Raw genomic sequence first — 26,868 nt, forward strand, 5'->3', positions numbered from 1 at the left:
GGGCAGGGATGAGATAGTGACTGTTCGGGTCTTCCGGTCACCAGGGGGAGTGGTTTGTTGGAATCCTGAGTGAGAAGCTTCAGAGCTGGAAACCAAAAAAATTAATTCCTTTCGATGTTGGCGTGGCCCGGTGGCCAGGCTCTCAGAGTATCTTTGTTTGTAAAAAATCTTGCATTGTCTTCATTCTTGTTACCATATTTGAACTTTGGTATATTGCTGCTCTTGGTGTTAATATATTATAAAAGAGGAGACAAGATTCTAGGCCAGTTCTCATCAGCCATTGTGTAGCTGGGGATGAGAGAAGAGCCAGTCTGAGCGTGTGCAACTGACGCTGGGAATTTCCATCATACGTGTATTTATTCTATTTATTTGGATTTTTGATTATTCTTACTGTCTTAATGGCTCATGGTTATTTCACATATGTAAACCTTGTACTGCTCAAGAGATGAAAAACTTCCTGAGAGCAGAGCTGGAATCTTTGGTTCTCTTGTATTTCTCAAAATGCCTAGCACTTTGTTTGGGAAAGAATAGATTCTCAGGATGCACTTGTTGACTTGAATCAAATGTCTGTGAAAACAGGAGAGAGCCATTGCCATGAAGAATCAAAACCCTAGGGTTATTCAAAGCCCTCATTTCAGCTCTTAAATTTAGCTCTCTTTTCCCTCAAGCCTTTTATCATAAATACCATGAGGGGGAAGGAAAGAGGATTATGATTTCATCTCTATTTGCCTCTCCTACCCTCCTGCTGGTACTGAAATGATCAAGAGAGTAGAAAAATGCCCGAAAACCAACAGAAGGGAAGAGATGCAAAAGGCTCAGAGAACCATGCATGGGAGGCTTTGCCTAGAATGACTGAGACAGACTAGTCATCTTGTAAGCTACTACCTGTTTTTGGTTTGGTGATGATTTTGTACCCATTAGTGTGTGCGGTTTTGCATTTGTGTACTTTGCAGTTTCAGGTTGAACTCGAAGTCTATTCTTTCAAGGACAGAAGGGAATTCCTAACAGTGCGCTGACAGTAAAGTTCATGACAAAGAACATCTGCATGCTATTACTATCGATTTGGGTATTCTTGGATATTCTTATCCTTTTTTTCCCAAAACAAATTATTTTCACTGAATACCAAATGTTCTGTTTCTACTCAAATTATAAATCATGATATTAGAGAATGAATTAGTCCATCATATTAGAGAATGATATGGCCTAAAGATGTCCTACTGATTGTCAGTATTTTCTAGATTTGCACATAGTTGCTGGTAGCACTGTAAGCAGTGCTCAGTGGATTTTAGCTAAGACAGTGGCCATGCCATAGAAATCCCGGGGGGAAGCTGAGGTTGAGCCAGGTGGGTAAAGGGAGGGCCAGAATGGTTCTGAAACTGCTCATCCATTCCTTCATCCACCGTTTATGAAATACCTGTTGCAGTGCAGGCATTGTAATTGGTGCTGAGAATATAGTGATGAGGACAATGGAATCTATGCCCTCAAGGAGCTGGGGCTTCTCAGGAAAGAGAGACTCTGGTAACGGAGCATGTTCAGGGCTATGGCAAGGATACCCCAGAGAGCCTAGGCCCTGTGCCAGCCAACCCAGTGGAGTTGATGGGGGCATGGAGGGGTATTGGGACAAGTTTCTGAAGAAGAAGACATTTGACCCACTTTTGATTTGTTCTTTAGGCAAAAAGTAGAAAAGGGTGTTTTAGCAACACAGATAGAAACCAGGATTTGTAAAGACAATATCTGAGTAAGATATGTTTTCCAAAATGCAAATATGATACAGAATTAAACCTTCTTTAATTGAGATCTTAAAACATTGATTATTGCAGCATATTAGAGGAGGTGCTAGGTTGAAGTGCTCAGAAGAACGAACTCTGGTATTGTTTTCCATACTCAATAATTAACGCTATTGCCTGGCACAGAACAGACGCTAAGTTCGTGTTTGCAGGAGAATAAGTTAACTCTTAAATTTTTATTTCCTTGATCCCTTTTTAACACTAAACAATTAGTAGTAGAAGAAAATGTAATTGTAGTTTGTAATTTAATGGCTATCTTGGATATAAGGATGATCTTTTTACAATCTCTTGTTAAGTTTACTCTGCATTGAAAAAGCCTATTTTTTCTTTGTATACAAATCAGCATGTTTCTTCTAAAGTGAAAAATAATTTTGCTTAGTGATCCACTGCCTCGCTGACCCAACGGAAGAAAGCAGTGGTTTTTGTTTTTGAGAATTAGAATTTTAAAATAGGAGGAGCCCACAAACTGTGGGTATCCTTTGTGCCACACTCAGAAGTAGGGCACGCGTTTCTTGCTTTTCAGACTTCTTACCTTCCCACACAAAGAAACCACAAACGGGGAATTAGGACTGAAAGAGTCAAGCGGCATAGGCTCTTCTTCCTCAGCAGGGCCATCTAAGAGGGCACACCACTTTCCAAAAGAACTGAGCTGAGATCCCAAATCTGAAAAACCATCCTAGCTGCACGTCTATACTATTTACCATGGGCTGGTAACTCGTGCAGTGTTCTGTAAGAATGAGTTCACTCAATGTCCACACAACGGCCTTTTGAGAGGGAGGCTATGATCATCCTTATTTTACAGATGCGGAATTTGCTCAGGGTCACCAGCTTGTAGGTGCCAGCACTGTGGCTTGAGTTCTGGTGATCTGGATAGCAGGCCCCGTGCAGACTCACGTTGTTTTGACCCACTGCCTCCCTCCCTCCCTTCTGAGGAAGGCAAAATGCCACACAATGGATGACACAGTCACATTATAATGATGCTAAGATGCTTTGTGGTTAAAATCAACATAAAAAGATATAAGGCTATGCTTTTAGTTTAAAACAACTTTAAATGTTATAAGAGAATCATGATTAGAATAGTTATTGTTTTTCTCAACAGTTTCCAAGATATAAATTTTGAGACCCAGAATTTTTAGGAGTATTTTAAGACTCCAAAGATAAGAATCCTTAAGAACTAACTGTGGAATGAGAAACACTGCCAGTAAGTATATATTTCCTTCATGTTGGTCAAAATATATTTTATTTATATTTTGGACAGTTCTTATATGCATATGATACAACACTCAAAAGTATAAAGAGAGTACAGTGAAAAGGCAGCCTCCCTTCCATATCTGATTCCCTTCCTTAGAGGCAACCAGTGTTAGGAGTTTCCTTCTATAGATGTTTTACGCATATGTAAGCTTATGTGTCTACATACGTTATTTTAAATTTTTTTGGTGGGGAGGGCACACATGTATTTATTTATTTATTTAAAAATGAGTCTCACTCTGTCACCCAGGTTGGAGTACATTGGTATGATCTCAGCTCACTGCAACCTCTACCTCGTGGGTTCAAATTATTCTGCTGCCACAGCCTTCCGAGTAGCTGGGACCACAGGCACCCGCCACCATGCCCAGCTAATTTTTTGTATTTTTGGTAGAGACGGAGTTTCACCATGTTGGCCAGGCTGGTCTTGAAGTCCTGACCTCAAGTGATCCACTCACCTCAGCCTCCCAAAGTGCTGGGATAGCAAGCATGAGCCACTGTGCCTGGCCAGTAATTTACTACATATAAATACTTCAGTGCTTTGCTATTTTCACTTTAAATTATATGCTGAAGTTAATATGAACTTGGTCTATAGCAGCATATTGAATTTCATCAATCTGACCATGAGTTGGAAAAGTGATTGATTTCTTTATATAAAATATGCATCCAGCTATCTTACTAAATTATCTGTGATAGTTTTTCAATGATTTCCTTTTATTTTCCAAGCTGAAAGTCATATAATCTGAATTTCTTTTTCCAAGTTTTATACTTCATATGTATTTTTCTTATTAGTTGGATGGCCAAATACCTGTGAAACAAAGTCAGTAGTTGTGATCATGAGCTTTCTTATCTTTTTCTTGACTAAATTGGAAGCTTCTAGCTTTCCTCTATTAGAAAGTCTGACTTTTAGATAACACACACCCACACAAACTAAATATACACAAACACATTTAATTGGCATTTTAAAATAAATGTTATATTTTTATATCAAATTGAGAAATCATCTACCTATTACCATATTTAAGAATAATTAATAGAAATAGATGTTGACTTATGTCAAATGCCTTTTCCATCACATATGGAGGTGATCTTTTGATTTTTCTTTTGATATAATGATTTATATTAATAGATTCAGTGATATTTAATAATTCTTATATTCTGAAATTTATATTGCTTGGTTGTCATATATTGTTCTTTTAATATTTCTGTTAAGGATTTTTCACTGTTCTTCTAAAACGAGATTTTCTTGTTTTGGGTCCTCTTTGTTGTTGTTCATCAATATAATGCTTGCTTTAGAAAGAATGGAGGCTGGGCACGGTGGCCCAAGCATAATCCCAGCACTTTGGGAGGCAAAGGTGGATCACTTGAGCTCAGGAGTTCAAGACCAGCCTGAGCAACACAGTGAGATCTCATATCTACAAAACATCCGGAAAACTAGCTGGGCATCGTGACATGTTCCCTTGGTCCTAGCTCCTTGGGAGGCTGAGGTCGGGGTATTGCTTAAGCCTGGAAGGTGGAGGCTGCTGCAGTGAGCCATGATAGTGCCACTGTACTCCAGCCTGGGCAACAGAGCAAGACCCTGTCTCAAAAAAAAGAAAATAATAAGAGTCTTTTTTATTTTTTCACCATCTAGAATAGTTCGAAAGAATGCTGGAGACTTCTGTTTTTTAAAGGTTTCATAGAATTCTCGTGTCAAGCTATCTAAACTCACTGCTCCGGGGAGGTATTAGCACTTTGACAATTCTCTCTATTTCTTCTAGAGTAATTGGTCTACTTAGAATTCCTAAATTTTTTGATGAAAGTTTTGGTGATTTATCTTTTCTAGAAAATAATTTCACCTACTCAGATTCTTAGAGTTACAGACAATTCAGTAAAGTGATCTCTTATGAGTCCTAAAATTTCTCCCTTTATCATGTTTTACAGTGTGTATTTGTGTATTTTTTATTTGTTAAAATTAGGTTAGAAAATAATTAACTTATATATTTATATATTCAGTTATTTATAGCTCTTGGATTTATCATTACTATCATTTTTTTAGTTTCCTAATGAATTTCATATTTTATGCTTGCTAATTCATTCCTTCTGTTATTCTTGACTTTGCTTGATCTATTTTCTATTATTTTCCTTTGGATGATCTGTTCAAATATTTTTAGTTTTTTCTGTTTATTAATATATGTATTTGGGGTTATGGGTGTTTCCCTGAGTTCCACTCTAGATGTAACCCATTGGTTCTACTGAATAGCATTTTAATTTTTGCTGTTTTCTAATTATAACAAAATTCCAGTTTTGATTTCTTATTTAACTATGAATTGAGAAAAAGCCTTTAAGTTTCCAAGTGGTAGGAATTTGTTTGTTAGTTTTATGTTTTAGTTTTATTACTAATTTCTAGCTTTGTTCATTTTGATCAGGGCATTTTATTATTTCTAATTTGAGGAATTAATTGAGGTTTCTTTTGTGACTTAATATTTTCTTATCTGTGTATTTGTTTCAACAATTTTCAAAGTTTGTATTTGTTTTAATGTTCTCTTTTATCATTTTATAGAATACACTTAGTCTTCAATTTCTTAAATTTTTTTTGACTCTCAGTTTTCTCTGGGATATGTTTTTTGATTCTATAGATCAAAACATTTTATTTTTCAAAAGTTTTCTTAATGTATTTAGATATATACAAATATAAGCATATTTTAACTGTTTCATCTTGGAGATACCAATTAGGCATATGTTGGATCTCTTGGTTTGTCTTCCTTATCTTTCATTTTCTCTCTGGCTCTTTTAAACCTTTGCTTATTCTAACTTTATTTTGATCGATTGCATTTCTCAGTCTTTTGATTACTATGTCTTGCTAGGTTACCAGTTTCTCTATTCCTCAAAACTGCTGTCAATGGGGCTTTTGTTTCTGTGATGGTTTTAATTTGTCTTCCAAATCTTTTCTGAGTACTACCAACTTGTTTTATCACCCGTTGTTGGTGAAATGTAGTTTCCCTGAGTTCTCGCAGCTACTTCGAGATCATATTCTGTCAAGGTGATTTGCCTAATTCTTTTAAACACATGCTGATATGTTATAGATCATACTTTTGAGCTTCTCCATAGTAACATTTTTCTAGTTGATATTTGTCTTTAGTTTATGTAAGATTTACTTCTTTTCCTGCAGTATTTTTTCTTTTCATTGATCTGGGTGCTGGCTTTTTTTTCTTATAATTATATTTGAATGAAGCAAATTATTTCTGGTCCAGTTAATTGCAGAGTGACACACTGGAGGGCAGGGCCACGAATGCGTTAGCAGGAATTCTTCACAGGACACAGCCTGTTTGAGGGCATTCTTTCCAGCCTTTACTTTGAAAGTCATCTGAAATGTGTAGATGAAACCCTGCCCATAATACTATTTCTTCTGCTTCCTGCCTCACTGACAGTCTGCTTCCTGCATTTATGGCGTGTCTGATAGATTTCCCATCTAGCTCACCATGTCTTGCTTTCCTTTTCTGTGTCCATGGAAGCCACCCACTCCCCACCTCTCCCTGCTGTCCCCAACAACGGAGGTTCATTTGACTCTATGAGTACGCCATTTCCTTTGGGACCCTTGCCCTCTGACCCTTGTCTAAACTCTGTAGCCCTGCAACCCTCTCTCCTGTTTGAGTGTAGACTCAGCTTCTACTCCTCATATGTTATAATTTGGGTTGCCTAGGCCTCTGAGTTTTGTCACAACTTGCCGATTGGTTTTGCAAGAGGCTTAAAATAGCTTTTTTCTGTTTCATAATAAAACTGGAATTCTCCATCATATTTTAAGTCTTTGTATTTTAAATATGGAAGAGTCCAAATTTTGGGAAGCATCATGTGGCAACATGTGTGATATTTGGTATTCTCTATTGGCATTTTTTTTTGGCATTTCAAGGGCTTTTGTTAAATACATAATTGTATATGGGTTATTCTTTATAACTTAGATTATCAAATAAAATGTTTTGATATGAAGAAATAATGATGTGATTTGTAAATTCTTATTCTCAGTTTTATTTTTTCTATATAAATATAATTTTGATAGATTTTACATGAAAATCTTCTAAATTGATGCCCCATCCTAAAATTCTCAAAATATTTGTGTTTTAAGACATATACATTAATATAATAAGACATAATTTCCCTTTCTGTGGTTCAAATATTAAGACCCATTCCCATCTCTCTTTTGTACCATCAGGTGGTGCTAAATATGTCAAAATCTTAATGATAAAATTTTCAGGAATATTCTCTATGTACAGTTAATTGAATTAGGATCTTTGGGTTGACTGACATGATTATTGCATCAAAATTAAAAATAGCATAATTAGAAAGTACAACAGTTTAATGTCATTACACAAACTACAGAGATATATTAAGTATCAACAGCATTTTTTATGTTTCAATGTGAATAGCATCATATGCAAAAGTGAGTCTGTGGCCTTGTGTAAAGAACTGCTTGTGAGTACCTTATCCAATATTTAACGCAGAAATTACATAACCTTCCTTCAATATCATCTTACCCCTTTGTTCTTTGGTAAGTTAAAGTTGGCTTAGTTTGTTTATCTACTATCAGCATATGTGATTTCTCCATGTCGTATTTGATTTGGGCTTATTGCATTAGCCTCGACCCTTGGATGGAAAATGATTTCTGTAATTTGCTGACCTGAAGAGCTTGGATGAGGAGCTTCACATAACTGTGGCCTCAACATTTTTTTTCTTTTACATTTACACATCCGGTCATTATGGAGGTAGAAATGCAACAGACCTTCCAAAAGGGAGCAGGTGACTTTTAGCGTCTCTTGGTTGAATTTCAGTGGCCAGATAGTATATCGAATAGTTTGCATTTAGCAGCAACATAATTTCTAAATTTCTTTAGAAAAAGGAGAGAGGGTCTATGTTATTCATTTCCAAATCCCTGGGCAGTGTTTACAGTTATTCTCCCCACTGTATGCTGTATGCTATATTCTCCTAACAGATTTTTCTTTTTTAAAAATTAAATATACACTTCTTATATTGCAAAATGAGAGTATAGCCACGAATGCAAATATTTGGTGATTCCACATTTTATCATTTTTAATGTGTCTTTAAAATCATTAAAAGGCTTTCATAACTTTCTTGTTCAACAATCACTGCCAGGAAGTAGAGAACTGGATGTGTAAACTGAAGATACAGGGAAGTAATTGCCAGGGCAGAGTAGGAGCTGGTTTGAGGTAGAGTGGAGATAAGAAGGGGTGGCTGGTCTTCTGCAGAGGTGGCTCATACGGAAAGCATGGGATGAGACTTGCAAAATAACACCTCTTTGTTCTCATAACCCCTCCCTGGCATGGCCTGGGCCATCTTAGCCTTTGGCTTTTAGCACAGCCCCTGTGGCTTTTGTGTCCTTCCTGCCTCTTCTGGCTCCCTCAGCACTGGGTCGCAGTCACCTTCTGAAGGGACCAGTCCAGCATTCTTCATGCTGACCCTTGGGACGTGCTCATGATGGTGGAGGCCAGAAAACGCCTGGAGCTGCCTTAAATCCTGTGTGGAATGTGGCATGGCAGAGGGGAAAAAATGGAAGGAACAGAAGTAAGCAACAGAGTGAGATCCTCCTCTTTGTGTGTGCCCCACCTGTCCTTGCGGGAAATGTGCTTGTTTTACCCCTCACCTGCATTTAGGCTCTGGGCACCAGAAGGTCAGTGGAGACATCTATGCATTCTCTGCTCAGTAACTGAGAAGGCTGGGTGCCTGCAGCTCCAATGATGGGTACTTTAGTCCCAGCCAGAGTGTGCTGGGGGGCATAGCAGGGAGATGTGTGGGGCACAGTGTCTTCATAGCATCCTTTAAATCACACTCTTGGCAGCTGTTTGCCCACTTGAGCAAGTGGCCCCCTCATCTGTCTGCTCACACAAGGAGCTTTTGCAGCAGGTAGATCTGCTGGGGAGTTCCTCCCAGAGGAGTTGATAGCCCAGCTCCAGGGTATCCCAACAGACTCCAAGACTGGCCCTCTCCCAGGGGACATCAGGCATGTGCTGGCCACTGTATTACAAGCATGCAGAGTTCACTGTTTTTTGTTTTGTTTTTTTTAAGTCCATGGCTTTATCAATTCTCCCTTCTTGAGACACATCACTGAATTAAGTATTTTAGTTATACCAACTTCTATGGAGTGTTTCTGCATCCTTGATTTTTTGCATCCATCTGTTTGGGGGCTTACTTCTTAAGCAGAGAATGGGGGCCTTGAGAGGGACTCAAATTCTGTGTGGCAACTCTTGGACCAATATGAGACCCTGGTGAGGGGGCGGGAGAGGTGGTGACATGTCCAGCTTGTGCAAGAAGAGGACTGGATAGCCCCTGGGCAGATGAGGGAGGAGACCGGGAAGACCAGGACAGAGAGCATTCCCTTGCAGGCTGCGGGGGAGTTTATAAGCAGAAGCTCAGACTTGGCAATTTCTAGGGAAGCTGATGGGTGCTGGCTGAGATTATCTGGAGAGGATGCATGGAATTAAACTTGAAGGCCAGTAGGATTAAGGTGGCTTCTGTTTGGGAGTTTCTTCCCTCCCATGCTGTGGGTGGGAGGAGGAAATGGAAAACGCGGCAGAAAGGACAGGCCAGTGGCTGATGGCGGAGATCAGGGCAGAAAGCCACCCAGGCTTGGGTGATAGCGGGTTTGGGTGTGGACACAGAGTGGAGAAACTTGGAAATGGCCACCACTTGACAGCTTTGGATTTGGTGGAGTCCAGGTTTGTCTTGGCAGTTAATCAGCTGGCTGTAGTGGGAAGAGGGTTCTTATCCTCAGCACTGATCCTGTATACAACTATGGAATAGTTTCATGTTTTCTTTGGACGCCTCCACTTCTCCTTCTGACTGGTTGTCTGTCAGGGGTTCTCACCCTCTTGCAGCCCCAGGGGTGAATTCCAGGTACTGAACTGGCGTTTCTCACCTTCATCAACCTTGTTAGGCTAAACCCAAACACCGCATGTTCTCACTCATAGGTGGGAATTGAACAATGAGAACACAGGGACACAGGAAGGGGAACATCACACACTGGGGACTGTTGTGGGGCGGGGGGAGCGGGGAGGCATAGCATTAGGAGATATACCTAATGTAAATGACGAGTTAATGGGTGCAGCACACCAACATGGTACATGTATATATATGTAACAAACCTGCACGCTGTGTACATGTACCCAATAACTTAAAGTATAATAAAAATATATATATAAAAATAAAAAAACAAAAAAAAGTAGTCAAAAGTATTCCCCCCTTTAGGTTTAAAAATAAGGGATGCATCTCTATTGATAAATAAAGAAAACAGATGTAGGCCTTATGCTGGAGAATGGGGAGTTAACTTTTGATATGTCGGATTTCTCAAAGCCAAGGATACATCCAGGTTGTGTGGAGTCGAAAGCTTATACAGTTTTTGGTGCTCTCTTAAAAAAAAAAGTACAGATTTTAAATACACAATAAGGTATGGGCATTAAAATTTATTTAGAATGGGGAAAAAACCACAACATCTTCATATGACGATAGTTTTGTAATGTTATTTTCTTTTGAGTGAGTGGAAAGAATTCAATCTTTCTTCAGGGATGGCTGATGGAGCTTGCTGCGGATTCTCGGTGGTTTAGGGAAGTCCCTTTCACCTGCAGGACTGTTCACTGCGCTCATTGGGACCGCCCCTGCCATTTCTTGCTTGTGCAGAGCTGCTTCCCAGAGATGACCTTGGGCAACTGTCACCTGTGGGTCTCACTAGGCATGGGCTGTCGCACTACTGCCACAGTGGCTGGTGCTGCTTAGCCAGGTCCATGCACCACCCTGCCCTCCAACCCCCACGATGGTTGGGGGTGACTTGGCCCTTGAGAGTGAGATTGGGTGTGATACCTCCAAACACGGAGCAGGACCAAAGCAGCTGCTTCTTCAGATTCTTCCTGTTAGGGTCAGAGACGGGCTGGACACTGGTGTGGCGGAGAGAGAGCGCTGCAGCCTATCGACTCTGCCCCATGCTCAGGACCATCACCAGGGCGAAGAGGAAGACCCCAGGCTGGGGCAGAGCTGCACGCTTCCTCCTCCGTGCCCTCCTTCCTTCCTTCCATGCCCTCCAAGGAGAGCACGCAGGGCCGTGGAAGGGGCCTTGGCAAGCAAGGGACCTGCTGCTTAGGCTGCATCAGCAGATGGCATCTGCTTACAAAGCCATCCTTGGCTGTCACGACCCTTTCTGAAAGAGAAGACGGATGAGGGATGTTGTTTTTCTTTCCTGAGCCTATAATACAGCAACAGAGATGAGATGTGTAAATGTCTAGCCTAGAGTCCGTCTCATGGTAACTGTTCAATGACTGGCAGCTACTATTGTTATTAATAAATTACCATCTGCTTTAATCATTCTCCTGTGAGTTTCATCTGAACCTGTTAGTTTCCCAGAGCCAGCTTGCCCTGGGGAGAAGTCACAAAGCTAAGAACAACTTTATGGCCTCCAGACTCAGTCACTGATACCCGTTTGCTAAAACACTTTGAACCAGGGTGTGGGTCCTGCTCCATGAACATGGTGTGAATTACCCTGTAAAGTTATAATCGGGGTTGTTCATCCTCCTAGTGAGTACTTGCTGCGTGGGTCCTTCAGGGAGCACTGGACAAGGGCCAGTGGAGTACACAGGAAAAGATACATGGCTCTCACCTTAATTGATTACCCCAGAGTTGAGTGGATTCAACACAGTATTAATTAAGATGTTTTGATTGCAAGTGACAGCAATTCTTTTCTACTGCTTAAGCCAAAGGAGGGAATTTGTGGGTTCATGCAATTAAAAAGTGTCAGGGCAGAACCATCTGCTTCCAGTGAGCAGAACTAGAGCAGTGGTTACTGAAATCAGTGGGACAGAATCTGTTCCCTTCCCGTGGCTTCATATTCAGGGGCATGCTCCCTACATAGTGGATCCAGGAGACTTCAGGCTTCTGTCCTCTCAGGTCACTAAGCCAACGGAAAGCGATCTTCAGTCTCCTGTTTGTCTCTAGCATTCTCAAGGTTGATGCTCTGGCTCTAACTGGCCCATACTGGGTCACATTCTCCCTTGACCCAGTGGCTGCGGACAGAGTGATGGAAAGTTCTCATTGCCTAGCCCTGGGCTTCCTATCCTTTCTAGGAGTCAGGACTGCTTGCCAGTCCTACCCACACTATCTGGACTGAGAGGGGGTGAGAGGACCCTAAAAGGTCAGCATGGTCCTTTCCCCCAAAGTAGAGGCCATAGGTGTTAGATAGGCAAATATAGCAATACACACAGCAAAGCAATGCACAGTCAGAATACTATCAGCCTGTCATCACTGACTGTGGCATTCCGTAGAAATACCATCGGTTCACAGTGCATAGCAAGTGATCAATGAATGTTTCCTGATTCGATCTGCCATCAGACTAGAAGTTCTGGGAACATATACCATTGTATTGTGGTCCTCTAACATATTGCTTAACATATATAGGGTTTTAGAAGCATTCACTGAATGAATTTGCTGTAAGATTTCAGAGAGAGGAGGCATATCAAGATGGATTCCTTTGATTTGGTTCCCTGGGAAACTGAGAATATAAGGTTCTGAAGTCACAGGGCTGTATTCCTCTGGAAATACAATGCAGATGTTTTCGTCTGCATTTGTAAGTTTTTAAATTAAAATTTGAAGGGAGCTATGAGTTTGTGGCCTCTGGTAACAAATTGCCAATTCTGTGAGTATTTGCCAAACCTATTTATTTATGATGTCATGTGAGTGCTTATTTTTTCTTGTATTTTTATACCGATTTTATATTGCAGAATCTCCTTGGAGACCATGACAGATGGATTTCAATATATGTTCCCTTATACAAACAGCATGCTAATTTTTCCTGAAGTTATCAGCTCTTTCAGCCTCCTATCATCCCCACCTGTCTGTACATCCAGATCCCGTCTCCAGTTCTGCATCAGCAGCCACATGACAGATCATATCAAAGTTAGAGGTGGTGCTTCCTCCTGTGGGTTCTTGTAGCATCTTCATCCTTTGCCATGACCTTTCTCACACTGAGGGCCACTTGTTTGCCAACTAGGCCACGAGGACATACTGACGCCTGTGCCACCTGTACCCAGCACCAAGGTCCGGCACATACTAAGCGCTAAAGGATATATCCGCTGATTGAATGCACGAATAGGGCTAGTTTGTGGAATATTCCCTCTGAAAGATGGTCAGGGGACAGATAGGGATTGCTTTGGGAAAAATTCTACTGAATGAAAGCAGAGCGGCTAAAAGTGTGCGAGACAGCAAATAAGCAGTAAGTCCGGTTGACCCAGCATTTATTACTCAGCACTCAGGTCCTGTGGCATCCCAGAATGTAAAGTAAGAGGCTTGCCTGGTTCAGGAGCTCAGCATTTGATTGAGAAGGCATTAGGAGAAAGCACACAGTAGCATGGCTCTCAATCCGCCATAGAGCCAGGCGGGGGAGGGAGGAAGCACACAGTAGCATGGCTCTCAATCCGCCATAGAGCCAGGCGGGGGAGGCATTAGGGGAAAGCACACAGTAGCATGGCTCTCAATCCGCAATAGAGCCAGGCGGGGGAGGCACTGGGGGAAAGCACACAGTAGCATGGCTCTCAATCCGCCATAGAGCCAGGCAGGGGCTGCTTTCTCCTTTCACCGAGGGAAGAGTTCTGCGGAGGAAGCAGGCCATGAGCTGGGCCTTGAAGGCTGATTTATAAGTCAGGATTCTTCCAGAAGCAATGACAAGAAACCTAATTCAAGCAGATTTAAAGTGGAAAAAAAAAAAAAAGGATGGAGGAAGGGCTTTATTGGCTTTGCTTACTGAAATGTGCCAGGGAGTCGGGAGTGGAGAGCTGGGTTGGCTGGCGTCATCAGACCCGTTTGTTCTCTGCATTGCATGGCTTTGGCTTCCTCTGAGACTTTGTTGTCAGGCTGCCCCCATGTAACCCCCAGCAGCAAATGTCCAGGCTTAATTCCAATGGACTTTAATCATGCCTGGCCCTCATCAAACCCCAGAGGACGCCAGGCTAGCCTGCTCACTCCCAGAGCTGGGGCGGGGTCAGCGTCTCCACCTGTCAAGGATGCGCACTGAATAATGAACACATGAGTGCCTGAGTGAATGGACACATTGATGGAAGGATTGATTGGGATTTGGGGAAAGCAAAGGCAGAGTGTGTAGAGAGACAAATGATCGTGGCTTCTGTGGCTGTGAAGGCTCTCACTTGAAACCCCAAAGGAGGTCCAAGCACCGGCTCTTGGATGCTCTGCCCCACGTGGTCTCCAGTGCTGAACACACAGGGGCACACGGACTTGGCCCAGCACGTGGCACCCGTGGTGCCTGTGGATGGAGGCACACACACTTTCTTTAACTGAGCAGGTACAATATCCACTCAAGGCTTAGGCTTCTGGACCTCAGTTGCCCCTGGATGCCTGAGGCCAAGAGTGGGCTCAGGTGCATTACAGAAAACAAATAAGGATGTGGACAAGCGGGGCTTTAAATCCTGAACTCCAGACAAAGCCAGGCCTATGTTGCTGATGAGATAGCTGAGACGCGTATGCATTCCCCAGTGTTAGCACCCTAGTCTCATCTGCACATTCTTCTGCCTATATTCTTGTCTTCTAAAATTATAAGCTGTGACCTCATTTGTTCCCATCTGAGTTGTTGACTCAAGTCTGGTGTCTGACAATGCCTGGGACCGACTTTGCCCTGGGTTACCAGAAATTCTGTGATCAGCACTCCAGTTCAGTTAGGCAACCAGCTGAACCTATATTTCTTTTATTTTCCAGAAACCCATAAGAAATCATGTCACATTAATTGCTGAATGCCAGAAATGATTGTCTAGAGTGTAGACTTTGCCATATTCCAGAGTGGGGTTCTAATCACAGCTTCCTGACTATGGACCTGTGTGAGCTTGGACATTGGGAAGGGTTTCTTAGCATTTCCGGGACAACCTTGGTTTCACGCTGGCACCACCAAAATTTAGCCAAATGACTTTTGCTAAGTGTTTGTATCATGGAATACAACAGGGGTGATAATAACTATAATTTGTGTAAATCACTCTGGAAATGTTGCTGATAAAAAACACTTAAAATTGTTACTTTTTGTTTTGGTTACAATTATTATTACTTAACCTCTCTACACCTCAGATTCCCAAGTGGGAAATGGGCCTGTTCTGCTGAAAACCTGCCTAGGGCTGTTGTTAGAGAAATATGGGGAAGTTTCCTAGCTAGCTCCTAGCCTTTGTAGATCTTCTGTCAGTGGTCCTAGTTAAATTTATGGCACTCACCTGTTCTGTCATTTCAGTAACGTGATATAAAAAGAAATGATATCAGAGTGGCGGGATGCTGGTGTGTGTGTGTGTGTGTGAATGCTCTATTGTAATAGATTTCCTCCTGTGTTTTGAAAAATGTAATGGCTCCTTGATTTCACAAGTTCAATCCCTTCTGTACCCCCCCATCACAGGTTGGTAATTACAACCTTGGCAATTGGTATTCCCTAGAGATTAATGTTTGGTGCCAGTTTTAATGTTACAGCCATAATTAGAATATTCATTATGCTAATAATGTTACACCATTCATCTGATGTATATTTATGTATGAGAAGATATGATAATTCTGTGTGGCTTACTTGGGAGCAGGTAGAGTGGTGTACCACAGGAAACACTCTTTTCCTCATCAGCAGAGACAGGAAGGAGGAGGAAATTAACATTAACACAGGACCTGCCGTGTTCCAAGACCTGTGTCAGGTGCTCTGAATACAGGATTTCACTGAATCACATTCCTATTATCTCCATTTTATGGGTGAAAAAAAAAAAGGAGACTCAGGATAGGAAGTAACTCACCCCCTTGGCACAGTCACTAAATGGGGCTTAGGTCAGGGGTTGATCCCAAGGCTCCCTCCAACATGGTGTGAATCAAGACGCCGCTTCTCTGTGCGGCTGTGATAGAGGACCTGGGAGAAACACCTCTGCTTCCTTCTCACTGTTTTCCTCTTCTCCATGGAGAGAATGGCAAGTATCATTTTTGCAAAGCAGTTGGGGGTTTTCAGCCAGAGGGAGGCTGAGACAAACATGAATTGTTGTTCAAACACATGTGAAATCTCACCACGCAAGTTCTTCCTTATTGAAAAAAATGGCAACGTCTTTACTGGTACCAGTTGGGAGCAGGGCTCAGGGGAATGGCTGAGTTCCTAATTTTGGTAGTTTTTCAGAGAGTGTGCATAGTCATGTAGTTTTTTTTTTCTTCCCTGTGAATTTAGGATAAGGGAGGGGAAAGGACAAGGATGAAGGGGACTGAGAGGGAACTCATTGAAGATTGCGGTCTTTCCTCTTCCTGGGAGTGAACTCTGAACATAGGGCATTCGTTACCTCCAGCCTACACAGGGGAACTGAGTGGCAGGGTGCAGCTAGGATGGCCTTGAGCAAGGTTGGGAGCCCCAGACCCCTTGCTAGGTGGCCACAGGAAGTTCCTTCGCTTGTCTGGGCTTCTCTCCCCTGACTTGTAAAATGAGACTATGTGAGTGCAGAATTCTTTCAGATACAAGTGACAGAAACTCAGGTTCTGTGAGCTTGAGCTTCTTTATGTTGGCCTACAAATCTGCTTCCTTTAGGCAGTGAGAGACATGGCAGTGACAGCAGCAGCCTCCCACCCCAGGGGAGGACACTTAGAGAAAAATTAGCTCTTTCCTCCAAGTATCCTTACATCAGATTCCAAGGAAGGAGTCTGATGTTCTGTCCTGGGCACAGGTTTACTCATTTGACTGTGGCCAAGGCGATGAGATTCTCTGGCTGATTTTCACTGGATGAAGGTGGAAAGCAGGGATGCTGGGCAAAAGTAGCAACGGAATCCACCAGGGAGAAAGGGCAGTCACTATGAATTCAAAGACCTGTTTGCCATTCAATTGGTTAAACATTTACCAGTTCCTCCCAACCCAAACATTCTCCTTTCCTTCTTTTCTTCCCTATTTAGTTTGAACAAAACTGTTTTCCCAGTAGGAAGGAGTTTTATCTCCCCATTCCACATTTCTTCCCTCACACCTTGTTTGATCCCTGGCTGCCTTCTCATCCCTTCACTGTGTGCAGAAGATCACCTGCTGAACTGCAGGGCTCATGCCCAGGAGTCAGGACAGACTCCCGATGCCTAAAGACAGCCTGTGTGAGGCTGCTCTTGCATTGCTTTAAAGAAATACTGGAGGCATTTCGGTAACTTAAAAAGAAAAGAGGTTTAATTGGCTCATGGTTCTACAGGGTGTACAGGAAGCATGGTGCCAGCATCTGCTTCTGATGAGGCCTCAGGAAGCTTCCAGTCATGGCAAAAGTTGAAGTGGGAGCAGACATGTCACATGGTGAGAATGGGAGCAAGGGGGAGGGCGGGGAAGGAAGTGACACTCTCTTTTAAACAACCAGATCTCACGTGAACCAAGCGAGAACTCACTCATCACCAAGAGGACGGTGCTAAACCATTCATAAAGGATCCACCCCATGATCCAATCACTTCCCACCAGGCCCCACCTGCAACATTGGGGTCACATTTCAACACGAGATTTAGAGGGCACAAACACACAAATCATATCAGGGCCCTCTCACCGCCACTATCAAAAGAGAATGAATTTAATTTCTCTCCCCCATCGCCACTCTCATAAAACACATACCCAGGTTAAAAGAAATCAGATCTAAAACTTTGAATTTTATTATATGATTCTATTTTCAAAAGCATCTGAGGCTTTTTTATATCTTGAAATACTCAGTCACATATGCCCTTATAATATACCTACAAATGGAACATCAACCAACCCAAAGGGTAGCAATAATGAGAACTCGCTACGTTTAACAAAGATAAAATAGAAACTTCGGGGAATAAAGCAGGAAGCAGAGGGTGAAACATGAAGGGTGGTAATAGTAAGTAGGATTTGACATCACATTCAACTCAGAGGTTCCTGGCAGCCAGGGCAAAGAGAGAAACAATCTGACATTTGAAAGCAAATCAGTTTTTCAGGGGCAATAAAGATTTCTCTGCTCGGGTAGGCACTATTATACCTATCTTTTCTAGCATTATATTCCAAGAGAGTTTATGTCTAATTTCTATATGAACTTCTGTGAATGGGTAAGAGACTGTTTCTTCAACAGAGGTAGACTGCACATGGCAGGTTCCGGGACACCTATTGATAGGAAACAGACGTTGAGGCTCAGATTGATGAGGATTCCTTTGGGGGGATTTGGGGGACATCTGTTTTATAAAATAAGATGTATGGAACATGTCTGTGATGGGCAGTTCAGGAAGCAGAGCTGGAGAGTGAAGCAGGCTGGGGCCAGGTTGGAAGAGCTCTGGAGGCCAAGCTTAGGAATTTGGGCTCTGAGAGGCTGGAGCTGGTCAAAGTTCAAAACAATAATAAAAGGACGTCGTGAGGTTGAATGGCGTCTCACCTGCTGACTATACAAGTCTGATGGGAAAAGCACGCTGCTTCCTCCATTCCCAGTGGGATCAAAGACTCCGGATCACCCAGCCTTGCAGCCTTCTGCCTCCTGGGGAGAGGGGGCCCAGCCAGCACTCACGGTAAGAACAGAGCTCCCTCTCGGGACCCCGTTATGCTGACCCTGGCTTCCACTTCTAGGAGAGATAAAGCATAGAAAGTCCTGTTGGTGGTAAGATTGCTTGCTGCTTTCTGTGGCCAAAACGTAGGGGTTCCATCTGCCAGCATTTTGAAATAAGTAGGTCTTTTATTTTTTGTTTTTTTTTTTTTTTTTTTTTTTTTTTTTTGCATCTGGTCAGAACCCACCCAAATGGTGATACGCAAATGTAAGTGTAAATGATATTTTATATTGTTGTTGTGGGCGTGTGTGTGTGTGTGTGAAGTTGACTACTGTGGCAGCCATAGCCAACCTGCTCTGAAAGAATTCATGTCAAAGTAAAGATAAAATTCTTATAAAGAAGATTCACAGGCAAAAAAAAAAAAAAAATGACCCTTTTTGTTATGAGAATATTTTCAGGCATTTTAGAATGAGAGGCTTCCAGAAATGTTTGAAACCTATGCTGGGCATGAAAGGGAAACCTCTGTTTCAGACTGCATATGGAGGGCACATCAATCAGAAATATTTAGCATGATTACGTGCAAGTATTTATTAAAAACATGGGGCTTTATTTTAAAGGATTTCTGGGCTTATCGTGCCTAATGTCAGCAAATGTTCACATGTCTAGCTGTACCTTTCAGGGAAAGGGCTCAATGGTGGGCATTTAGCAAGATCTGTGCACCTACATGCTGCAGATGGTTTCGTTTTATAAGAGATGAAACTGCATTTGGTGGAACTGATTAAATATAAAAACACCACCATCTGCCATTTATTCTAATATAAAATGGTTTGGGCAGATGCTGACATCTTTCGAGATGATTGATTCATCCCTGACAAGAGAAGACGCTCAGGGGGTTCCAGCTGCCCACTGCTCAGACAATACCGATTTGCGGGTGCTGACGCCAATCCCGCCAGTTTGATTTGGATGTAGCAGGTGAGCCGAGAGCACTTTAATAATGAGAAGCCGGGAATTTCTAAGCACATGGCTATCTTCTCCCCACCTCCCCACCTCCCCTGACTTCTGGCCTACATTTAATCAGGAGAACGTTTTATCCACGTGCTCTTTCCCATCCGGTGCCTGATTCTCCAGCGCCGGGATAACTGGAGGAGTGTTGTTTTCAGAAAATAGTGAGTCTGTTTGCACGTTACTGTTGAAAACTTCCAAACGCTGTCTATATTGGCTACTGTTGGGTTTAAAACAATCTTTTCTAAGTGGACTAGGGGGTTTCGTTAAACAATGTATTGTTTATAAAGAAGCCATGGCGCCTATTGCAGACCAACTTGCAAACAGCTGCATGCATGTTGCTTAAACGTCGGTGGGTGTGCTTGTGCCCTTTGCAAAGTGGTAGGAGATTGTATGTCTCATGTAGAATATTTTCCCAATCATTTTTGTTTGTTTGTTTGTTTGTTTGTTTGTTTTTTTTGAGACGGAGTCTCTCTCTGTCGGCCAGGCTGGAGTGCAGTGGCGGGATCTCGGCTCACTGCAAGCTCTGCCTCCTGGGTTCACGCCATTCTCCTGCCTCAGCCTCCTGAGTAGCTGGGACTACAGGCGCCCGCCGCCACGCCAGGCTAATTTTTTGTATTTTTAGTAGAGATGGGGTTTCACCATGATAGCCAGGATGGTCTCGATCTCCTGTCCTCGTGATCCGCCCGCCTCGGCCTCCCAAAGTGCTGGGATTACAGGCATGTGCCACTGCACCCGGCCTTTCCTAACCATTTTTTTTTAACAACCTAAATAATTTCAAGAATTGTAGGGATCAAGATATTTACTTGGTGCTATGTTTATAAAACATCTATTTAGGTCATGATTGTTAGATGTAAAATAAATGTTTTTCTCTCATAGAATTAAAGTCACAGGTGAAGGTGGGTTTTCCCCATCTTGTTCATCACATGTCTAAATATTTACATTATTCACTAATAATTAGACAAAGTGATTCAAGAATATTTCTTGATATTATTATTATTCTTGTTATTTGAGCCAGGGTCTCACTCTATTGCCCATGCTGGAATGCACTGGCCTGATCACAGCTCCCTGCAGCCTCAACCTCTCGGGCTCAAGTGATCCTCCCACTTCAGCCTCCTGAGTAGTGGGACTATAGGTGTGCTACACCACATCTGGCTAATTTTTGTATGTTTTGTAGAGACTGGGGTCTTGCTATATTGTCCAGGCTGGTCTCAAACTCCTAAGCTCAAGTGATCCTCCCCGCCTTGGCCTCCCAAAGTGCTGGGATTACGGGTGTGAATCACCATGCCTGGCCTTGATATTTTAAATTGAATGCGGCAAAGCTGTGAATATCACGATGTGTTTGTGCTCTGATTACATATATTCCTATGTATATAATTGTGAAGGTTTGTATGGATATGTTTCCATTTTGGTGCTCACAGGAAATTCTGTTATTTTGAGTCAGAGCCCCGTCCACTTATTTTCTTTCTATTTTCTCTTGTGCGTTTATTATCCTAATGTTTTCTAGTCTGGTAGTCAAGGTGGGAGGATTAGATTTCATCTCTTTCCCTGGTGGCATTTTATGTGATTCCTGCACTCAGTGTGCTGGGGACAGCAGCTTTCAGTTCCCATTCTTAGCATCTCTTCCCTGCCTCCTCTCTGCTCTTCTACTCACTCTCCTCTCCAAACCACTTTTCATGTCTTGCCAACGTTCCTTTTTCTATACTGTTATTATCTTGTTTGTTTCTTATTCTTTCAGATTACGTATGGACAACTCTAGGAGCTGCCTTTTCAAAGTTGCAGCAAACTCTGACAGGGTGGTTTCGTTCCTGCTGAGCCACACTGAGTCCGCACCCCTCTTCCCTTTTTTCTCTTTCCCACCCTCCATCTCCTGCCTCTGCCTTGTGGCCTTCCTACTCCTCTTGCCTCCTAGAGCATCTACTTGCTAAGACCTCCGTCTGAATTTCTACTGAGCTTCCTATAGTTAAAGAGTGCCTGCCGCTGTCTTATGGGTCCTGCCTGCATCCTTAGCTCCTGTACAGAGGGAGCCTTGAGGGCAGGGATGGTACCAGTATTAGTCTCCCAGGCTGCTGTCAGAGAGAACCACAGCCTGACAGATTCAACAGCAGACATTGATTTTTTCACAGTTCTGGAGACCAGGGTAGAAATTGAGGTGTGAGCAGGGTTGGTTCCTTCTGAGAGCTAAGAGTTGGGATCACAGGGAAGAACAAGCCTCTGCTGTGGTCTGAACTGCTCCTCACCCCAAATAAATCCATATGTTTGAATCCAAGGTCCATTATCTCAGAATTTGACTGTTTTAAAACAGGGTCTTTACAGAGGCAATTCAGTTAAAACTGAGGTCCAAGATGGGCCCTAATCCAATATGCCCAGTGTCCTTTTAAGAAAAGACAATTTGGACAGAGACACACGTAGCGGGAGATGATGATATGAAGAGACGGGGAGAAAGCCATCTCCGTGGCCAGGAGAGAGCCTGGAAGGGTCCTTCCCTCACAGCCTCACAAGGATCCAACCCTACTCATACGTCGATTTCCACTTCTGGGCTCCAGAATTGTGAAAAAATAAATTTCTGGAGTTGAAGCTTCCAGTCTGTGATTCTCTCTGACTGCAGCCTAGGAGGCTAATACAGTTACTGTCCCTGCCCTCAGGGGCTCCGCTGCACAGGAGCTAAAGATGCAGGCAGGCACCCATATGATGGTGGCAGGCACCCATACGATGGTGGCAGGCAACCGATTGGGCTATAAGATGCTTGGTAGAAAGTCAGATATGAGTCAGGGGAAAGGCCACCTGAAAAGGGCAGGAAGGCTTCTGGAGGGGTAAGCATTGAGGTCACAACTTAAATGATGAGTACGAAGTTTTCAGGCAGACATTCAGAGGAAAGCTCCCTGGGCAATGGTGAATCCTTGTGCAAATTTAGGAGGGTGTGAGAGAGCTGTGGTTGTGGAAGAGTTTTGTCTAGTCCCTTAGGCAATGATGGCGGCCCAGATGGCACCAGTTCCTGCAATCCGCTACCCTTCATGGTATGACACTTCTACCTCCTGCTATACTCTGCTTCATTCTGAATGAACATTCTCTGTTCAATGAGCATATGCATTTGCCTCTTGACTCCAAGACAGTGTTCAAACCTTGGGTGTGAAATATGAGGGGAACACTGGTCCTTCTATCTATTGCTGTATGCTATATGACTTAGTCATATAAAAAAATAATGTATTGTGTGTCTTAGAGCTCTGTGGCTCAGCTGAACTCAGCTGGGCAGTTCTGACATGGAATCTCATGTGCTTACAGTCAGATGGTGACTATAATTAAAATTCATCTGAAAGTTTGTCTGGATTGGGGTCCTAGATGACTTCTTCTCTCATATGATTGGCACCCAACTAAGATGGCTGAAACAACTGCGGTTGCCTGGGCCTCTCTACATACTGCTCCTCCACATGGTAGCTTGGGCTTCCTCATAGCATGGCAGGATCAGAGTATTTAGGCTTCTTGCATAGTGGCTGGCTTTCTCCAAAATAAGTCTTTCAGGAGACAAATATGGAAACTTGCACCCTGTCTCAGAAGTCAAGCAGCATTGCTTCCATCGCATTTTATTGGCTACACCAGCCAGCCAGAATGTGGGAAGGGCTACAGAAGGGCTTAAGTATTGGGAGGTGTGGTTAACTGGCGGTGAAGGGGGGGGGACGCCTTTGGAGAGTAGTTACTACAAGTGTGTTTCAGGCAATAATATTTAGTTTGCACTGAGTTCTACCTTCCTCCTGATTAATGATATAACTTTGTCAAGAACTTGATGATTGTAAAGAACTTTAACTGGCAATAGCACCACAAAATTGATTTTCTTTGTGTAAGAAAACTGAACCAGAAGAGTGTCAGATTTAATATCTAGGTCCCCTTAACAAGAGCCGGGATGACTATGTACAAATGTCCAAGCCTAGAGCTCCCCTGACAACCCAACCAGGGGCCAAAGTTTCCCAGTAATGGGGACTAGGAACACATTTCTGGCCAATTTGATTGCTACAAAATGACTTAAGAAAGGATGCCTTTTATAAAGCCTTTAAGCCTGATTTTAAGAAGTGAGGGCTGGGCCGGGCGCGGTGGCTCACGCTTGTAATCCCAGCACTTTGGGAGGCCGAGGCGGGCGGATCACGAGGTCAGGAGATCGAGACCACGGTGAAACCCCGTCTCTACTAAAAAATACAAAAAAATTAGCTGGGCGCGGTGGCGGGCGCCTGTAGTCCCAGCTACTCGGAGGCTGAGGCAGGAGAATGGCGTGAACCCGGGAGGCAGAGCTTGCAGTGAGCCGAGATTGCGCCACTGCACTCCAGCCCGGGCGACAGAGCGAGACTCTGTCTCAAAAAAAAAAAAAAAAAAAAAGAAGTGAGGGCTTATTTGCACAACTGTTCCGCCTCCTGATTAGGGAGTACCCATGTCCTGTCTGGCTCCTTGACCCATGTGTCTGCTTATGAGGAGTATTCAGGGAAATCCTCTCTGAAGCCAGAGCAACTGAATATAAGTTAAGATGAGAAATTAAACTGGCTGCTCATTCCTTCTCTAGGAAGTTATCTTTCAATTATAGTTAAAGGATGGCTTCTTCAAAGCAAGCCATGTTGCTTGCTAAATCATTGCCAGAGACATACACATCACCAGGGAGCAGGACAGTTGGATTTTTAAGTTGTATGCAGGAACGAAGCGTGATCTGCACTTCTGCATGCAGCCTTATTCCAGGAACTTTCCCACCATGCCCTGCTCCCTAGCAGTGGTTCTGCAGGTTGGTACTCTCCTGTTCACAGATCCACGAGTGACTCTGCCTAATTTGTGCCATTTTCCCTGCAATATTAGTTTTCATTTTTTTTCCTCCTGCAAGCAAATTTCTTCTGCCATATGCTCATTTAATCCTAATTGTGGTGCATGAACATCTTGTGTACTTAGTGTCTGGGTCCCTGGAGGCTCCGTGCAGCTGACTGCCATGTGACCCACGAAACTGTGTCAGTCTCATTGGGCAGCTCCTGATAACTTAGACCTCCATTCCTGATTAAAAATAGGGGAAGTCCAGATTTCTTTTTGTGCCTTCCATAGGAATGGTACACTGTTTGATTGCTCCCAAATTACATCATGCTTACACATGTGTTAGGGAAAAATATTACTATGGTTTGAGTGTTTATGTCCCTTTAAAATTCATGTTGAAACAGTCTCCAATGCAATGGTATTAAGAGGTGGGACCTTTGGGGCAGTGATTGAATAGGAGGGCTCCAACCTCCTGAAGGGTTAATGTCCTTAGAGACATGTCCCTTCTTGCCCTCCTGCCCTTTTGCCCATGTGAGGACATAGCAAGAGGTGCCTCAGTGAGGCAGAGGGCAGCCCTCACCAGGACCACACCTGCCGTCACCTTGATCTTGGACTTCCCAGCCTCCAGAACTGTAAGCAATAGATGTCTATGACTTATAAATTACCTAGTCTAAGGTATTTTATTACAGCAGCCTGGAACTGACTGAGAGGGCCATGTAATGTGTTTTTAGCAGTTCTCCTTCCCTGAGTTCAGGACTCCAGAGTTCGAAACTGGCAAGTAAGGGCTGAAAGAAAGCATACCCAGTATCAGGAAAGTTGATTTTTAAAGTCCTCATTATGAAGAGTAGAACTTTCTCAGGCCTAGCAATTTGACAACATGACAACAGCATGACAAAAACAATCCTTCCCAGTAGGTCTTTTGGGGAACAGCCAAGGCATGCTTGCTTTCAAATGCACACTGTGTCAATGAGAAGTTTGGCTTCCAACTCCTCGTCATCAGCCTACCTGACACTGATGGTGAAGGACGAGGAGGAGGGCTGGGCAATGAACAGATCTTCCCTGCCCAGAGATGCTGTGTTCCCTCCTCAGGGCTGGACAGTGAGGGTGATTTGGGGCAGAACTGTAGCGTCTCTATGTGATGACCACCTTTTGTGGTCTCTACCATCAGAGGGGTTTGGTGGCACCAACTTTTTGCTCAGCCCGAGGTGGCTGACTCAAGGCTATCAGTTCAATATGTTATGTCATTAATTTAATATGGGGGTGTATTTTTGAATTTATTTTGAAATAAATGAGTACCGATTCCTTCAGACTTTTGGGGTGTTCGTGGGTTCTCTTGCCTCAAATGCTCTCTTCTCCTCTGTGTATCTGAAAAACTCCTACTTATGCCTAGAAGACTTAAGCCAGAAGACGCCTTCCCTGAAGGCTCTGTTTGTATAATCACTACCGAACACACAGAATTGATCAACAAATGGTATTTTAAAAAATGTTCTCCCTTTTCATGTACCGTTTAGTGCCTTTGCAGGCCTCAATCAGTTCAGTCTCAGTTTTCACTGTTGCAGACTCTACTTTCACACAGAAGCTCCTCTAATCTTTATTATTTTTGTTGCCCTTCCTCTAGTTCTCTAATCTCTTTATATAGACATGTAGACATATTCACCAGAAAAGAATGAGGTATATCACGGGGAAATTAATCCATTTACCATTTCACAAAGATTTAATCTCATCGTTTTTCCTAAGAACTATGGATCGTCAACTCTGTAAAGGCTGAGAAATGCTTTTTGCTTACATTTATGGTTATGTTTAATAGTTTGGCTTGCTGTACAGGATAGCAGAACACTCTGGGATTTTGAGAAATAGTCTACACCATTCCTTAAAACCTTCCTTGGTTGTTAAACAGCCCTCCTTCAAATCAGCCACAGTAGGAGTATTTACACCATGGGAATTGGCAAACACTTCAAATCAGGTTTTTTTTTGTTTTTCTTTCTTTTTTAATGGTGAGCCAGTTTACTATCATACCACTGGTTATAAACAAGAATTCTGGCAACCAGGGTTTCATATGTGCAATTTAGATTAACTTATGGTTCATGAAACATTGGTATTCTGTGAGACCATACTAGGTACTCATTTATAAATGGGTTTTTAAATAATTGTGGGATAAACACAATTAAAGATGATTTTCCTAATCAAAGGACTTCTTATAGCCTTTAAAAATGATAATGTGCATTGGGAATATTCTAGAAAGAGAGGGAGATATTGAAAATGAGGTGTTTCCTTCAATTATTTATCCAAAGAACTGCCTTTCCCCAGAATATCTATCTATTATTATGTCACTGGCCCCTATGAAATCCTGGCTTAGATTACTTCTCCTGAATGTATTATCTTAGATGCATCTTACTTGCTCCCTCCTTTCTTTCCTTTTTTCTTTCTTTTTTCCTTCCCTCCTCTCCCCTTGCCTCCCCTCCTCTCCCCTTTCCTCCCCTCCTCTCCCCTTCCCTCTCCTCCTCTCCCCTTCCCTCCCCTCCTCTCCCCTTCCCTCCTCTCCCCTTCCTTCCTCTTCCCTCCCCTCCTCTTCCCTCCCTTC

At 42.9% G+C, this 26,868-nt stretch overlaps 1 long non-coding RNA gene across 1 annotated transcript in view; it reads left to right on the top strand.

The window, feature by feature from the left end:
- Positions 1-26,868, top strand: part of LOC129467416 (uncharacterized) — a 156,195-nt gene that overhangs the window by 112,198 nt on the left and 17,129 nt on the right. The window contains exon 6 of the long non-coding RNA XR_010116963.1: positions 2,887-2,988. This is a non-coding gene — a long non-coding RNA (uncharacterized lncRNA). The remainder of the gene's footprint in view (positions 1-2,886; positions 2,989-26,868) is intronic.

The sequence above is a fragment of the Symphalangus syndactylus genome, chromosome 18 (assembly GCF_028878055.3).
Source record: "Symphalangus syndactylus isolate Jambi chromosome 18, NHGRI_mSymSyn1-v2.1_pri, whole genome shotgun sequence".
NCBI lineage: Eukaryota > Metazoa > Chordata > Mammalia > Primates > Hylobatidae > Symphalangus > Symphalangus syndactylus.